The sequence below is a fragment of the Arachis ipaensis genome, chromosome B5, assembly GCF_059453495.1.
Source record: "Arachis ipaensis isolate K30076 ecotype BB chromosome B5, ASM5945349v1, whole genome shotgun sequence".
NCBI lineage: Eukaryota > Viridiplantae > Streptophyta > Magnoliopsida > Fabales > Fabaceae > Arachis > Arachis ipaensis.
The window spans coordinates 130805718-130810445 of record NC_142440.1 but is presented as its reverse complement, the minus strand read 5'-3'; the positions used below and the strand labels follow the sequence as shown (position 1 = coordinate 130810445).

The following is a 4728-nucleotide window of genomic DNA, read 5'->3' as shown; positions in this document are numbered from 1 at the left end:
GCATATTATTCATTGAGAGGAGGGGATGTAGCCACTGACAACGGTGATGCCCTTGCATACAGCCAGCCATGGAAAGGAGTAAGACTGACTGGATGAAGATAGCAGGAAAGCAGAGGTTCAGAGGAACGAAAGCATCTCCATTCACTTATCTGAAATTCCTATCAAAGAATTACATAAGTGTCTCTATCCCTATTTTATTAATTTATTATTCGAAAACTCCATGATTATTTTATATCCGCCTGACTGAGATTTACAAGGTGACCATAGCTTGCTTCATACCAACAATCTCCGTGGGATTCGACCCTTACTCACGTAAGGTATTACTTGGACGACCCAGTGCACTTGCTGGTTAGTTGTATCGAAGTTGTGACAATTATGAATTAAGATCAGAGCGCCAAGCTCTGGAGCCATTACTAGGATTTGTTCGAGCCTGGAGATCACAATTTCGTGCACCAAGTTTTTGGCGCCGTTGCCGGGGATTGTTCGAGTTTGGACAACTGACGGTTTATCTTGCTGCTCAGATTAGGTAATTTTCTTTTTGTCTTGTTTTCAAAAAAAAAAATTTTTCAAAAATCTTTCGAAAATTCTTCCTTTGTTTTCGAAAAAAAAAATTTTAAAATAAAAATGTTTTCAAAAATATATTTTCCTTTCAGAATTTTTAAGAATGAATTCTAGTGTTTCATGGAGCATGTTGAAGCCTGGCTGGCTGTAAAGCCATGTCTCAATTCTTATACTCAAGAGAAGAGCTTCTTTATCTTTCTTAGCCAATTGGCTGTTGAATGAAAGGAATGTCAGGCGTGTCATGTCTGAGTTACATACTAAAGCTTGGTTGGCTATTAAGCCATGCCTGACCCTTTGATTGGAGCTTTAGAGCATAAGCTTCCTGGAATTCATATTAAAAATTTTGGAATCCTTATTTTCTTTTTCAAAATTATTTTTCGAAAAACATAAAATAAAAATCCAAAAAAATTAGAAAATCATAAAAATCAAAAATATTTTTGTGTTTCTTGTTTGAGTCTTGAGTCATATCATAAGTTTGGTGTCACTTGCATATGCATCTTGCATTTTTTCGAAAATATCATGCATTCATAGTGTTCTTCATGATCTTCAAGTTGTTCTTGGTAAGTCTTCTTGTTTGATCTTGATGATTTTTTGTTTTGTATCTTTTCATGTTTATCATATGCATTCTTGAATTCTTAGTGTCTAAACATTAAAGAATTCTAAGTTTGGTGTCTTGCATGTTTTCTTTGCATTAAAAATTTTTTTCAAAAATATGTTCTTGATGTTCATCATGACATTCATAGTGTTCTTGGTGTTCATCTTGACATTCATAGCATTCTTGCATGCATTCATTGTTTTGATCTAAAAATTTCATGCATTGCATCATTTTTCTTGTTTTTCTCTCTCATCATAAAAATTTCAAAAATAAAAAAAATATCTTTCCCTTTTTCTCTCATCAAATTCGAAAATTTGAGTTGACTTTTTCAAAAGTTTTTAAAATCAAATTGTTTCTTATGAGTCAAATCAAATTTTCAATTTGAAAATCTTATCTTTTTCAAAATCTTTTTCAAAATTCAAAATCTTTTTCAAAATTCATGATTATTTTCGAAAATTCCAAAAAAATAATTTTCAAAAACATTTTTCTTATTTTATATCATAATTTTCGAAAATAACATAATCAATTAAAGTTTTGATTAAAAAATTTGAAGTTTGTTACTTGCTTGTTAAGAAAGATTCAAACTTTAAGTTCTAGAATCATATCTTGTGATTTCTTATGAATCAAGTCATTAATTGTGATTTTAAAAATCAAATCTTTTTCAAAAACTAATTTCTATCATATCTTTTCAAAAAAATATCTTCTTATCTTATCTTTTTCAAAATTTGATTTCAAAATATCTTCTCTAACTTCCCAACTTCTTATCTTTTCAAATTTGTTTCAACTAACTAACTAACTTTTTGTTTGTTTCTTAACTTTTTCAAAACTACCTAACTAACTCTCTCTCTCTAATTTTCGAAAATATCTTCCCTCTTTTTCAAAAATTTCTTTTTTATTAACTAATTATTTTTATTTTTTATAAAAAAAAAATTTCGAAAAAAAAATACTAACCTCTTTCAAAAAGTATTTTCAAAAATCACTAACTCTTTTTCAAAAATTGTTTTCGAAAATTCACTTCCCCCTCTCATCTTCTTCTATTTTTTTATTCATCTACTAACATCTCTCCCTCATTCAAAAAAAAAAAAAAGAAAAAAAAAGGGATCTCTATTATTATTATTTTTCTGTGCCTTCTTCTTTGTCATATGAGCAGGAGCAAGGACAAGAATATTCTTGTTGAAGCAGATCCAGAACCTGAAAGGACTCTGAATTACAACTAACCAGTAAGCACCTGTTAGGAATTTTCAAACAAGAAGAGGAGATGGCAGCCGAAAATAATAATAATGCAAGGAGGATGCTTGGTGACTTTACTGCACCTAATTCCAATTTACATGGAAGAAGCATCTCCATTCCTGCCATTGGAGCAAACAAATTTGAGCTGAAACCTCAATTAGTTTCTCTGATGCAGCAGAACTGCAAGTTTCATGGGCTTCCATCTGAAGATCCTTTTCAGTTCTTAACTGAATTCTTGCAGATATGTGATACTGTTAAGACTAATGGAGTAGATCCTGAAGTCTACAGGCTCATGCTTTTCCCTTTTGCTGTAAGAGACAGAGCTAGATTATGGTTGGATTCTCAACCCAAAGACAGCCTGAACTCTTGGGATAAGCTGGTCACGGCTTTCTTAGCCAAGTACTTTCCTCCTCAAAAGCTGAGCAAGCTTAGAGCTGATGTTCAAACCTTCAGACAGAAAGAAGGTGAATCCCTCTATGAAGCTTGGAAAAGATACAAACAGTTGACCAAAAAGTGTCCTTCTGACATGCTTTCAGAATGGACCATCCTGGATATATTCTATGATGGTTTATCTGAGCTATCAAAGATGTCACTGGACACTTCTGCAGGTGGATCCATTCACCTAAAGAAAACGCCTGCAGAAGCTCAAGAACTCATTGACATGGTTGCTAATAACCAGTTCATGTACACTTCTGAAAGGAATCCTGTGAGTAATGGGACGCCTATGAAGAAGGGAGTTCTTGAAGTTGATACTCTGAATGCCATATTGGCTCAGAACAAAATATTGACTCAGCAAGTCAATATAATTTCTCAAGAGTCTGAATGGAATGCAAGCTGCATCCAACAGTACTCAAGAGGCTTCTCCTGAAGAAGAAGCTTATGATCCTGAGAACCCTGCAATAGCAGAGGTGAACTACTTAGGTGAACCTTATGGAAACACCTATAACTCATCATGGAGAAATCATCCAAATTTCTCATGGAAGGATCAAAAGCCTCAACAAGGCTTTAACAATGGTGGAAGAAACAGGTTTAGCAACAACAAGCCTTTTCCATCATCAACTCAGCAACAGACAGAGAACTCTGAACAAAATGCTTCTAATTTAGCAAATCTAGTCTCTGATCTGTCTAAGGCCACTGTAAGTTTCATGAATGAAACAAGATCTTCCATTAGAAATCTGGAAGCACAAGTGGGCCAGCTGAGTAAAAGGATCACTGAAATCCCTCCTAGTACTCTCCCAAGCAATATAGAAGAGAATCCAAAAGGAGAGTGCAAGGCCATTGACATAAGCGCCATGGCCGAACCTGTGAGGAGAGGAGAGGACGTGAATCCCAAGGAGGAAGACCTCCTGGGACGTCCAGTGGTCAATAAGGAGCTTCCCTCTGAGGAACCAAAGGACTCTGGGGCCCATCTAGAGACCATAGAGATCCCATTGAACCTCCTTATACCCTTCATGAGCTCTGATGAGTATTCCTCTTCTCAAGAGAATGAGGATGTTACTGAAGAGCAAACTGCCAAGTTTCTTGGTGCAATCATGAAGCTAAATGCCAAATTATTTGGCATTGAAACTTGGGAAGTTGAACCTCCCTTGTTCATCAATGAACTAAGTGATCTGGATCAACTGACATTGCCTCAGAAGAGACAGGATCCTGGAAAGTTCATAATACCCTGTACCATAGGCACCATGACCTTTAAGGCTCTGTGTGACCTTGGTTCAGGAATAAACCTCATGCCCCTCTCTGTAATAGAGAAACTGGGAATCTATGGGGTGCAAGCTGCTAAAATCTCACTAGAGATGGCAGACAGCTCAAGAAAACAGGCTTATGGACAAGTAGAGGACGTGTTAGTAAAGGTTGAAGGCCTTTACATCCCTGCTGATTTCATAGTCCTGGATACTGGAAAGGAAGAGGATGAATCCATCATCCTAGGAAGACCTTTCCTGGCCACAGCAAGAGCTGTGATTGATGTTGACAGAGGTGAAATATTCCTTCAATGGAATGAGAACTCCCTTGTGTTTAAAACTCAAGGATCTCCCTCTGCAACCATGGAGAGGAAGCAGAAAAAGCTTCTCTCCAAGCAGAGTCAACTAGAGCCCCCACAGTCAAACTCTAAGTTTGGTGTTGGGAGGCCACAACCAAACTCTAAGTTTGGTGTTGAACTCCCATATCCAAACTCTAAGTTTGGTGTTGGAAGAGTCTCAACAAAGCTCTGCACATCTGTGAGGCTCCATGAGAGCCCACTGTCAAGCTATTGACATTAAAGAAGCGCTTGTTGGGAGGCAACCCAATGTTTATTTATCTAACTATATTTTTCTTAGTTATGTGTCTTTATAGGTTCATGATCA

General features: G+C 36.1%; 1 non-coding gene across 1 annotated transcript; it reads right to left on the bottom strand.

The window, feature by feature from the left end:
- Positions 1-2810: 2810 nt before the first annotated feature.
- Positions 2811-2918, bottom strand: LOC148565789 (small nucleolar RNA R71). Its single transcript, XR_015885019.1, has one exon. It is a non-coding gene; the product is annotated as a small nucleolar RNA R71 (small nucleolar RNA).
- Positions 2919-4728: the final 1810 nt, after the last annotated feature.